Source organism: Aricia agestis, chromosome 14 (assembly GCF_905147365.1).
Source record: "Aricia agestis chromosome 14, ilAriAges1.1, whole genome shotgun sequence".
NCBI classification, from domain to species: domain Eukaryota; kingdom Metazoa; phylum Arthropoda; class Insecta; order Lepidoptera; family Lycaenidae; genus Aricia; species Aricia agestis.
The window spans coordinates 272,055-285,642 of record NC_056419.1 but is presented as its reverse complement, the minus strand read 5'-3'; the positions used below and the strand labels follow the sequence as shown (position 1 = coordinate 285,642).

At 36.9% G+C, this 13,588-nt stretch overlaps 1 non-coding gene across 1 annotated transcript; it reads left to right on the top strand.

Moving 5' to 3' along the window:
• Positions 1-2,196: 2,196 nt before the first annotated feature.
• On the top strand, positions 2,197-2,269 carry Trnaa-agc. The gene has a single exon. It is a non-coding gene; the product is annotated as a tRNA-Ala (tRNA).
• Positions 2,270-13,588: the final 11,319 nt, after the last annotated feature.

The window sequence follows — 13,588 nt, the reverse complement described above, 5'->3', positions numbered from 1 at the left end:
CTATGAAATGGTATAATATGATAGTGATGATGAAGATGATGATGATGAATGTAATTTGCATAGTAGCATATGCTTAACAACGCCGAAACTCCCAAACTTGTATCTATAAAGACTCAGGAGCTCTCTCAGCACCTTCCAAACCACGGTATACCAGGTATATCTCGGTGCAAAATCTTACTTGTTGGTAGCATATGCTTAGAATACTTCTCACGAAACCGAAGTCACCACATGTTTCCCTATAAGTTTTGAGGATCTCACTCGATTACTTATGGATCCTTCATCAGATCACCACTTTTGTGAATATAATACCAAATTGGGATGATACCCTATATACCAAAAGAAAAATTTTGAAAATCGGTTAACAAACGGCGGAGTAATCGTTGAATATAAGAAAACGAACATAACACCTCCCCCATTTTGAAAGTCGGTTAAAATTGTAGCCTATGTGTTATTCTAATGTATAAGCTATATTATTGTAAAGTCTCATTAAAATCCGTTCAGTAGTTTTTGCGAGAAAGAGTAACAAACATCCATACATCCACACATCCATACATCCAAACAAACTTTCGCCTTTATAATATTAGTAGGAAGTAGGATATTAGTAGGATTACTTTATTATAGAATTTTGTTGTTAATTTTTATTGGTGTTTGTCTGTAAGAAGTTGTAACACTGAATGATAATTAATTAAGCGCATTATGTACTTAATTGTAAGTGTTAGCAATTGTTGACAAACCTTATTAAATAAATAAATCACAAAAAACGTCCATGATAAACTGATGCAACTTTAACATAATATTTTATTAACCCTAAATTATTTTATTTTTTTATGGCGTGTAACCCGCCATTTTGGCAAATTGGCGTTAAATCGAGGGCCGGTTGAGCCTTAGTTATTGGGCATTATTAAACGCTGTGAACTGTAATTTAGTCAATAACGAGCGTCGACCTCGGGGCGCCACATTACGCTCAATGCGTTACACAATTTGACCAAAGATCATTTTAAGAAGGAAAATTGTGGGATCCGGTGTGGCAACGAGAGGGCTGATTGATGATCATCATGATGGGAGAACTTTGGCAGAAGGCCCGGCCAAATAAAACGCCCATGCATAAAGTTATGCTTGATCTCTGCTGACGTGGTGCGGATGGGTGGGGAGTATTGATGATGATTGATGTCCAGAAGGATGCGTGTTCTTGTCGGTGGTCACCAATTTAGGAGACCCCTAACGGGAATGATAATCAGAGATAATATATTGAATATTTATTGGGCGCAACTAATCGCGCGCACTTACACCCGATGACTGGCCGTACTGCCGTTTACATACATGAACAATACTCATACAATATACATATAATACCCCTACACTTGTGAAAATGTTTCCGTTGTTTGCCGAACATGACGTGGTTATAAGGGGTTCTTGAGCAATACCAGAAGATTTATTACTTGTGTAACTACCTACTGCATTACGCATCCCCCGCTCCCGCTCCTCGGGGGAAGGGGCAGGGGTATGTCGGACTCCCTCCGCAGAGGTTTACCGACTAAAACCCCCCCATGGCCTCGTCAACACTACATGCGAAAGAGCGGGATCGCGAAGCATTCTACCGCGCCCTCCGCACTCTACAGCGCTTGCCGCTTTCTACACCACATTTGACTGCGGCAGCTTGTGCCGCCACCTGCCTACACCGAGAGGCTCCCCGCATCGCGGGAGCCTTCCTTCTCGGGGCCTACGTTGTGGGCGGTGATCCCCCGATCATCCGCCCACAGGCCTACAGTACAACCTTCTTGGCGGGTGCGGTTGGATAAGCCCCTGCCTTACCTCTCCAGGACTACGTGACCGAGCCTTGGAGGGAGCCATTCTCTTCCTTCTCGCGCCGGAAAGCGACTTGTTGGTTGCTGTTATCCAGCCGTTGCCCGACCAGCACGTGGGCGCTCTTTTAGTTGTGTAACTACTGTAACTACTTTATGTGAGTGACCGTAGGTGGCTATTACCAGCAACTGATCTTTCTGCTAACTGCTCGTGACCAAATAATTTCTTAAAAATTGCTACGAAGTTTGCGTGAACCGCTCCCGTATCACGTATCTTGCGAGAGCTGTCTGTCTGTCTGCAATGCGATAGCAATTGGAAAGGGAACAAGTTAGGTTCAAGTTAAAGTTAATTTGATATTCTTAGCGGTAGCAATATTTCGGATTCCTGTCATCAGGGGGCGTAGCTCAGATGGTAGAGCGCTCGCTTAGCATGCGAGAGGTACCGGGATCGATACCCGGCGCCTCCAAACTGTTTTTTCTCCTACTTTGTGTGAAACAAATTTTATTCTTTTGAAGTTAGAAGTATATAGAATACTAGCTGTTGCCCGCGACTTCGTCCGCGGCAGCAAAATGTGATAAAAAAAGAAAACGAAAAAGAGAGAAATTTTCCCCTTCCTTACCCATATATTAAAAATGGGATCTTATAAGTAGTTGATCTGATCACTTTTCATGAACCTAAAGTTTTAGATAAAAACGCCAATACTGTATAGAAAATCTTAAGGATAACGAATAAGTGTAAAATTATTTCGGTTTCAAATTTTAAATAAAAATTTATACCGACTTTCAAGGTAAATATTATATAATAATAAATATATATATATAAAATAAATATATAAATAAGGATAGTAATTTTCTTAAATGAACGTAAAAAGTATAAATTAATAATTCATATTCTGTACTCAGTATTCTGTTCTCTATCTTCATAATTTGAAGTCGGTACTCAGTACCAGTCACATAGGTAAGTTGTAGTTATATTATGTCATAGAACTGGCGATTAGGTTAGCTGGTAGTTGGTACCGACTTCATACAGAATATGAATTATTATTTAATACTTTTTAGTTATTTTAATCTAGATCTACAAAAAAAAGCGGTAAATTGCACATAGAAATTGCGCTAAAGTTAGCTGCTACGGAGTAAAAAATTATGAAGATTGAATACAGAAATAGTTGACGCGTCTATGTGTGTCCCAAAAAATATCCAGGAGTTTCCTCTATATCTCACGAATTCAGTATCAGATCACCACTTTCGTAAGCATTGCACCAAATTCGGGTTATTGTATCTCTATAAACTCTAAGTAGCAATAAAAGAGTTTTGAAAATCAGTCAACAAACGGTGGAACAATAATATAATGAAAATCAAGATTTTTGAAAATTATTATGTGATGAATGATGATTCATGGCATCATTATAGTGATGATGCTGATTAGTATTATTGACACATTGACATAATAATATGCTTTTCATTGTTGAAACAACGCCAAAATTGCCGAACATTTATCTATAGGTATGGATTCAAGAGTTCTGTACAGCACCTTCAGAACCAGGGTGTACTTCGGCGCAAATTCTTATTTTTTGGTAGTTTAAGCTTAAAATCCTTTAGAAAAATGTAAAATCACTATATGTTTCCATATTCGGGCTACATCACATACAACGACAAAAGAATTTTGGAAATCGGTTTACAAACGACGGAGTTGTCCGTGAACCAATATAAAAAAAGTGAAATATATCCTCCTCCTTTTCGGAAGTTGGTTAAAAAGTAGCCTAAGTTATGCCTTACTTCATCAGCTATGTGCCAAAGAAAGTCCCGTCAAAATTGCTCCAGCCATTTCAGAGATTAGCCGGAACAAACAGACAAACAGACAGACAGACATACAGACAAAAATTTTAAAAAATGTTGTTTTGGTGTATGTACCCTATATACATTCATATGCATCTAGTAAAAAACGCTTCTTTCAATATTACAAACAGACACTCTAATTTTATTTATATGTAAATAGAGTATATAGATGTATATAGATGAAAAAAAATACTTAACTAGAAATAGCAATAAAAAATAACTTTCTAATTATTATAGTTGAACAGCAGTATGTTAATTACCTGTTAATCAGAAATAGCAATGCGTTGTTTGTTTGAAAACTACTCGAGTGTGAGTTTTTGGCTTCTCTGCAGTTTCCACTGCGAGGACCTAAACTACAATTCGTCTTGAATTGAACCTGGAAACAGCGCCCCTAACATGGCAATAATGATGACTAATTTTATGCCATACAAAATATAGTCGAGACACTGTTTAGTGAAAAAAACTTAATATACAGGTCGCATGACACCGGGTGACATGTCACGTGACAGGTGACACGCGATGGCCTTGACCGGTGACACCGTGCATGCTGCAGAAACTGGTATGACGAGATCATGTACTATACAATAGCGATGTAACAGTGTCGTAAGCCACAGCAAAATTTATTAATGCAAGGGAGTGCGCACCTTAATAATTAAACTGAGACAGACCGTGGACTAGCGAATATTACTTATATGAATTTAATGTAGATATTATCTATTCCGAAACAAATAAAGGAAACTTTAATTCCGAAAGTTTCTGCGCAAGCGGGGAACATGTCGTTTTGCAAATAAAACATTTCCGTTTGTCTCTCGAGTCGTCGTTTCACATTTGGCAGACACCTATGGAAGGCGGGTAACCGTTATGATGCGTGACTAGGATCTGTCGTGTTTGCAGATATCTGCATCAGATGTCGAATACGGTGAAGCCGACCCTGAGCTGCAGGATGACGACGAGCAGGCTGCCGATGAAGGCGAGCAGGCGCAGTGGCAGGGCCGCGTCCAGCTCGCACCAGCCGCGCAGCCGGCGCACGCGCAGCGCACCCTCCGTGCACATGTGCGCGCCGCTGCGGACGTACGAGCCTGAAATGAGGAACTACGGTAAACCTCACAAGCTCCGAGCGAGCGACGGTGTGGCTTTGATTTTCTTGGACCTTTCTTGTTAGCCCGTGACAGGACATCGGTAGAGTGGATTTCTTAGGTAGCGAGAAAATATTAAATGATAGTGTAGCCCTGTCACTGGCTGTCACATACGATGGTTAATAAGTAGCTCAAAAATACTCGTCAATAGCCACTAGCTATAATAAAGAGACGAGGTAATATTTACTTTACCACTTATTAAACTCACCGCGGGTGAGCACATGGCTGGAGTCACGCATGACGGCGGCAGTGACGTGGATGTTGTCGAACACGTTGGCGAGCCGCTGGCCGACCACACACAGCGGCACGAACACCGTCAGGTAGCGGACGGACAGCATCGACCCGATGATACTCTGACATACTCACTGGTCAGCACATGGCTGGAGTCACGCATGACGGCGGCGGTGACGTGGATGTTGTCGAACACGTTGGCGAGCCGCTGGCCGACCACACACAGCGGCACGAACACCGTCAGGTAGCGGACGAACAGAAAGAACAAGACGATACTCTGAAAACTTTTGACATTTATAATAATAATTATTTTTAAACAAAACATGAAAACCGACTTCCAAGGTAAAAGTAATATTCTTAAATGAACTAAAACTTATTAAATAATTGTTCTTATTCTGTACTCAGTATTTCTGTTCTCAATCTTCATTATTTTAAAATCGGTACCAACTACCAGCTAACCTAATCGCCAGTTCTATGATAGAATGCGAGTATAACTGCAACTAATAGGACTGCTACCGACTTCAAAATTATGGAGATTGAGATCAGAAATAGGTAATGAGTAGAGAATAAGAATTATTTAAGAAATATTATAGTTAATTTAAGAATATTACTATTGTTTTTACCTTGGAACTCGGTTTTAATTTTTGTTAAAAAATAAAAATTTTATTCTTTTTATTTATCCTACTTAAAACAAGATCATTGTCGCTACAATTGTCACAATAAATTTCGAGGAGTTCCCTACATACCACATGAATACCCCGATTGATACCCCGTAATCAAATTTCCGCCTTGTTAGCCTTTAAAATAACAAAATAATATTAAAATCGATAGACAAACTACAGAATAATGATCAATTAAATTAAGAAATTTAAAAAAACCTCCCGCCAAACAACTTTAAAAAGAAATGAAATAATATTTACTGCCTTTAAGTTCAAATAATTTCTAACTTGTCTACAGTAATATTTTAGTCCATAATTGTTGTCACGGTGTGTCGGGGGACCGCCAAGTAAACTACAAACTACAACCGCCATGACGCTGATTATCTCGATTCGGTTTGCTGTGAACTGATCCTTAAACTATAATGTTATGTGAAATCAAACATCTACATTACCGGTCCCCCGACACACCTTGACAACAATTATGGACTAAAATATTACTTTAGACAAGTTAGAAATTATTTGAACTTAAGGCAGTAAATATTATTTCATTTCTTTTTAAAGTTGTTTGGCGAGGGTTTTTTTTTAATTTCTTAATTTAATTTTATTTCATACTTTTTAAACTTGTGTTGGTTATAGTGCAGAATAATCATATTCTCATGATTACCAGCTATCAATGTTCTTTTCAATGAGGCCGTTAATATGAGCCCAAACATGAAACCTCCACTTTGGGTTCATACGAAGCTCGGTTCCTAGGTATGGAATCGAGGTGATGCTGCAGCAGCAGCATGTAAATATTTACTGTCTATCTACATCTTACTGGTTGTCGCAATTAAAATAAGCCCAAACACGAAACCTCTGCTCTAAGTTGGCGAGGAATTGGATATCCTATTGATTACCAGGTGATGCTGCAGCACCAGGTCAACTTTCCAGTAATATGTGTATAAGAACTAGAATGAAATATAAGACCTATCAAACGACAACAAGTTGCTAACGGCCTTTCATGAACCAGATAAACCCTGATTGTCCAGCACTAAGCAGGCTGATGATGATGAATTATAGCTAAGAACACTCTCGATCATGTCAGCTTTTAAACAAAAAAAACTAGATCAAAATCGGTCCACCCGTTTGGACGCTACGATGCCACGGACAGATACACACACAGACAAACAGACAGACAGACAGACACGTCAAACTTATAACACCCCTCTTTTTTGTCGGGGGTTAAAAACATCAGTGTCGATCTATAAGCCTATGAAAAGTACCAATAATAGGATCATAATATTGTGATGTTGCATAGTGTAGTGATGATGATGATGATGATGATTAATGTAATCAGCATAGTAGCTAATGCTTTTGGTGGTTTAAGCAACGCCGAAACTCCCAAACATATATCTATAAGGAATCAGGAGTTCTGTTCAGCACCTTCGGAACCGTGGTATACGATGGTGCAAATTCTTACATTTTGGTAGCATATGATCATTGTCATCATTGGCCTCTTTGTCAATAATTACTGATGATTTAGGTAGGGGTCATATGGGTGCAGACTGCAAGCTTCTGTTTCAGACACTTCTTTTGATGACCATAGAGTCCAAAAAAGTAATAAAAAACCGTATGTTCCCATTTGAATTTTAAGAAGTCCCCTCGATTCCTCATGGTTCCCATCATCAGACCACCACTTTTGTGAACATGGTACCAACTCGAAACAACATCCTATAGAACAAAAGAAAAAAAATTTGAAAATCGGTTCACAAGCGGCGGAGTAATCGTTGAGCATGCATAAAAAATCCACAGCCAAACATATAACCTCCTCCTTTTTGGAAGCCGGTTAACTAGCTACCCGCCCCAGCTTCGCAGGAGTATAAAATATAATTATTATAGCCTATGTCACTCACTGAAGAAATGATTAGTAGTTTCATTTCTACCCGTGGCCCGCATTGGTCGGTACCGCCGCAAAAGCTACGTCCCGCAATTTATAAAACTGTAATATCTTCAACAATATTCATTTAAATCATAATATTATGCTGTAAAGGGCCATATAGATCTTTATTAAATCAATAATGTATTAAAAGTATTTAATTGAATAAGGATTATTGCCGTTATACTGGTTAAAATCGCTTCAAAAATTATATTATATTTTTTCTTCTTTTTGTTGCGGAGTTTTCTGTAGACCTTTTTATAGTGTACGAGTACAAAACTTAGTACAATTTTGATAAATCTCGTAGGGCCTGCGTTTGCAATGTAAGCGGAAAAAAAATATTTACGCCATCACATTAGAAACCTCAAAATTAACAGTATTTCTCCACTGTTTAATAAATGTTATTATTACTTATAAACCTTCCTTTTTAATCACTCTATCTACTAAAGAAAACCGCATCAAAATCCGTTGCGTAGTTTTAAAGATTAAAGGGAACAAAGGGACATGAGGGAAAAAAAGCGACTTTGTTTTATAATATGTAGTGATTATGTTATTTTAACCTTTTTACTACCTAAATATATTTAAATTGATCTATACTGATACTACAAAGCTGAAGAGTAGGTTCGTTTGTTTGATCGCGCTAATCTTCCTGAGATTATCAAACAAACAAATTGAGAAATTATTTTTGGGTTGGATAGTTTATTCATCTTTGATTCATTTATCGTCCATAGCTTGGAAGGTGGATTTGAAACAAATGAAATATTATTAGAAGGACATATCGAAGACATCATCAGTCTCACAGTAGGCTCATCGTACTGTCGCCGTAATTATAGTCAGCGTTTACGTACCTTTATTTTGTCGTTCAAATTAACACAGATCATGATCAGATTCTTCAGTGCTTGCAATGTTATGATGCACATGATTACCGATATCTGAAAATATTATAAGAAATTAGAATGTAACAAACTCACACTAACTATCAAAAATATTATGGTATTCACCTGAATTTTCCAGGCCTTATTTATTTTTTTTAAGACATAATGAAGCTGGCGATGACATAAAAGGAGATTCAAATCGGACGAAGCGCGCTCGTGGACTATCGCCTCGAGATGTCGCAGGAACGCCTGCGCTCGGTAGTACAGCAGCCAGGCGAAGCAGCAGACCCACGACAGCTCCATGTCCATCATCACTTCCACCAACTTCATCCACATCGAGACTGCCATGATATTAACTCCCGTCGGCGGCTGGAGCAGCAACAAAACGAGTACCACATGGACGATCACGTGCGAAGTGAACAACGACGTCACCCATGTCACTATCCATCTTCTAATTTTTCTACACAATTTGAAATCCTCGAAGTGCATTTTAAAATCCAAATCCTCCAGCGCTCGAACGACCTTGTTGATTCTCATCCTTTTCGCCGACAGCATCGGGTGCATCATGAGAGCGTAATGCAGAATTAAATAATAGATTGATATAACATTGAAGTTGAAAGGCGAGACTTTAACGTGGTCGAAGGTCAGGTAGATGGTATGGGCTACGGCAACAAAAGGGATCGAGAAGATGATGACGATGTAGAGACGATACCACCAACAACTTAGCAGCTTGTCGGAGAGGGCTGCGGATGTTGTAGATATGAGATGGAAATATTTGAGAGGTGCTAGTGTATACTGTAATTGATTCATATTTTCTACTTTAAAAAAAATTAAAACTGCTGTTATAGGCCGTCACACGACTCACAAAGAAGTGCATTAAAATGAGGTCTGATAATGAGGTCTTATAATTTTGATAAACGGTTGGTAAATAAACAATATAATCACTTAACTCCAAAGACGGAAGTGTCCTTAATTATTTATTTTCATTTGATAAAGTGAAAGGGCATTTTACGTATAAAATGCTTTTCCATAAATGAGTAGGTTCTTACTTTTATATAAATTCCTAAACATTTGTGATTTAATATAATATATTTAATTAAGTTTATTGATTTGTTATTTGATTGATATTATTATACAGGGTGCAATTAAACCTACCTGCCAAATTTTTTTTGGGGCTTAGGTATCATTAGGTGGACTCACCATTAAATCAATAAAAATAGGGTATAATTTTTTTTTACAATAACATATTTTATCCCAAAAAAATTCGGTGCACAATGGTCACTTCATAAGTTCATAATAATTTTGATAGTCCGCTAGTCCATCGCGCCGCACAGTCGGAACTCGGAAGACCGGTTATGCGTAGGGGTAAAGCGGGGGTGACGCGCGGGGTGGGAGGCGTGAGGCCCGCCGGTCGCCGGCGACCGTTTAGTACCACGCGCGTAGTTGTATAGCTAACACGTAATTATTTTGTTTGTCACGGCCCACAGTGGTCCGAAATCGCTAAACAGTGGACAATCGCAAAAAAATCGAATTTGGTGTAGAAAAAAATACCATCCGATAGATTTTAAGAGGAGTAACAATAATTCCTAATTAAGTTTTTTATAAAAATGTATATTTAAGGTGAAAAAAATTTATTACGAAAATGTTGTACGGGAAAAAATCTATAAATAGATTTTTTGCAAAAACTACGAAGTCATTCTGGTTCATTTTTGAAACAAGTAAAGTTCTAGTGGTATATAAGGTTAAGAAAAAAAATTACGAAAATTTACGTGCAGCCTTTTGCAGTAGAGGGGTTCAACATTTTGAAATAATTTTACTAACCTTTTAGGTGTGGAAAAATATACAATTTGATAAATTTACTAAAGAGTAACATTCCTAAGTTTTGTACAAAAATTATGTTTTAAGGCGAAAAAAAATTATAACGAAAATTGTATGGGTATAATATATTTAAAACGAGTCCTTAAAAAGCAACAATACTTATTTGTATTTACCAACATGGATAGCAAAAACAAAATTAAACTAAAATTAACTACTGACTAAACTATTGTAATTATAATAAAATAAAAATTGTTACACACACTAATAACTCAAATAATTTCAAATGAAACTTACAAATAAACAATAATAAATAATAATCAATTAAAGCAACGCGCTTTACAAACATAGTGGATCTCCAATGCTATCATCGCCTTGTAATGACACAACTTCACTTTCTTCGTAATCTTCAGCTGATAAAAGAAGTCTTTCAAGCAACAGGTCGACTGTGTCTGGATGAAATTCTTGGTGTTTATTTTTAGACAACTTTGGACGAATGTGAGACAAATATGGATCAGAGCTTATTAAAAAGTTGTGCAACAAATCTTCATTAGTTTCTGCTCGACTCGTCTTTTTAGTATGCATCTCTCTAGTATTTCTAAATTCTTTATTCCTTGCCTCTGAAGCTTCTTCACTCAAATAGCCAATTGGAATAAAGCCAAAATGCTTACAAATATCAGCACCATGTATAAGAATTTTGTGAACACTTGCAGGCATGTAGTACCACGGATAAAGCTTTACATACAGATCTGCAGTTTCCCTAGAATAATTTCGAAACTGATCTATATTGATAAGCTTCCCAGAAGAAACTGTCTGCAATACAACGTATAATCTCTTTATTAATTCTATATTATCTATTTTCGTTATTTCAGATGTTGTTCTAAAGTCACGATAAAATCTTCTAGCAGTGTCACCATCGTTAGTAGTTCCATATCCTTGTTTGACAATATCAATCAATATTCCAGTTTGCTCTTTAAACTCATGTTGTGTGGCATCCTTTTTTGCTTTTTTAAGAATTTTGTTTTTATCTCGTGCTGACCACATTTTAAAGTCCATATACGTTTATTCGTTGGGGCCATCGCCCCAACGAATAAACGTGCAATCGAAAAAAGACAACTTTTCAGGAAGCCAAAAAAACGTTTGGAGCCACATAACTTTGACTACATAATAAATAGACAAATATAATGTATAATCCAATTAAAGGTAAAAAAACTATCTTTCAGCTCATATATTTATTAAAAATCAAATATTAACGGTTTACTACATATTTAAGAAAAACCATATTAAATTATTATTCCAGTGAATAATATGTGACTTGCTAACACTATTGTATCAATGCACGTTTATTCGTGTCAAAAATAAAGTGTGATATTGAGCAGATGTACCATTCTTTTACCTTCGGGCATTTAGCCTCCATGTACTTAGAATCGTCTCCAGAGATTGCTAGGTAGGGAGATATAGGTAGGATAATTTGGTTATATTTGTTAGGTACGAGGGATAGCTTGTAAAAGTCATATGTTAAGGGAAAGACAATCGGAATCTTATATACTATAACTATATAATTATCTGCATAGAAATATGCTAACCTAATAAAATCATAAAAATATCTAGTATCTACGTTAATAAGTTGAAACTTAGAATATAATATACTTAATTTATCTACCATAAATTTTAAGTCCTTAATATTTAATGCAAAGTGAGGTGCACTGGCTATTCTAATAAAAGCTAAAGTATTTTCAAGTCTATACATTTCTTCTGATAACATATCTATATTGTCACTAAGAATAATCAAATGTTGCGCAAAATGGGAGTATTTAATATATTCGTTTTCTCTATTACTATCACTGTTCATTATTAATTCAAGAGTCTTAGCTATTCTATTTTGATTGACAGTAAGATTTTCTAAGAGTTCTGAATTCCTTAAAGTAAATTATTTATTTAGGCTTATATGATTATTAATTTCTAACTCTAACTTATGCTGGTTTTTACTCAAAACTTCGATGGCAGTATTATATTTAATTGCGTCTGTGTAATCCAAATTACCCGAAATACTTTTAATTATTGAACCAAGTCCGTCAATGAGACCTCGCTTTTTACGATCGGCTTCAAACGCATATAACTGATTTAAAATTCTATCCAATTTTGATGTAAGATATTCTATATGTGGTTCATATAAGGAAATTGTCTGATTACTTAGATCGATATGTGCTTGATGAAGTTGCATTTTCACTAATTTATTTTGTGAGTTTATTTGGGATAAGTCTATTTTACTAAGAAAAGAGTGGTAATGGGATATGATTTTAGCGTTTCCTAATTTAAACGGAAGTACTCCTGGTCCGTCTTGTAGGCTGTCGATTGTCACGTCCTGTCCTCGAGTCAGTTGCTGTCCTCGAGTCAGTTGTGTCAGTAGGCATAGTAGAAGTATCCTGTAATAATACAGGGTGCTTAGTACTTCGTTTTAGTCGTGATTTTGCTACGGGACCTCGCTTTCTTTTAGTATAAATATGTATGGGAAGGTCAGCTAAAACTACATCCTGCGTATAGCGCGGGGCGACTTTCTGACGGGATGCCATAGGGTTCCGTATGTACACTTGCTGATCTGGGGAATATTCACGTTCTGGCTCTCGGTCTCTATTTCTATTCTCAATTAACTGGGTTCTATTTTGTAATGAGGTTTCGTTAATTATGTCATATACTTGAGTCATCCTAAGCTTATGGTCTATTATATATTATTGTAATAGGTGTTGCGTTAGGTCTATGTCAGTAGGGTCTCAGGGTCAAAATGTCCAAAAATAAGGTCTATAGGTCGGCATTTCGTAAAGTTGTGAATTGAACTATTGTAGGCCAAAAGGGCGTAGGGCATAAGATTGACACTTGATTCAGTTCTTCTTTCTAGTTTTAATATACGCAAATGTTCGAGAATTGTTGAGTGGAACCTCTCCACTATACCATTATCATTTGGAGCATGGGCAAGAGTTTTGTGATGCTGAATTTTATGAAGTCTAACGAACTCTAAAAATAATGCATTTGTGAATTCGGTCCCCTGGTCAGTTACTATAATAGTTAAGGGTAGACCGTGATGGGTACAAAATTTAAGTAAGGCCTGGACGACGCTTAAGGCGGTTCCATCTCTTAGATGGTAAGTCTGGGCATATTTTGAAAAGGCATCAACTAAGGTTAGGTATTTTTCAGATTGGACTGTAAAAAGATCAAGATGAAGGATTTCAAACGGCTTCGTTGGAGGTGGTACTACTGAAAATCTTTGATTAATTGGATTCCTATCGTATTATGCTTGACCACAAATTCCACATTCATTTAT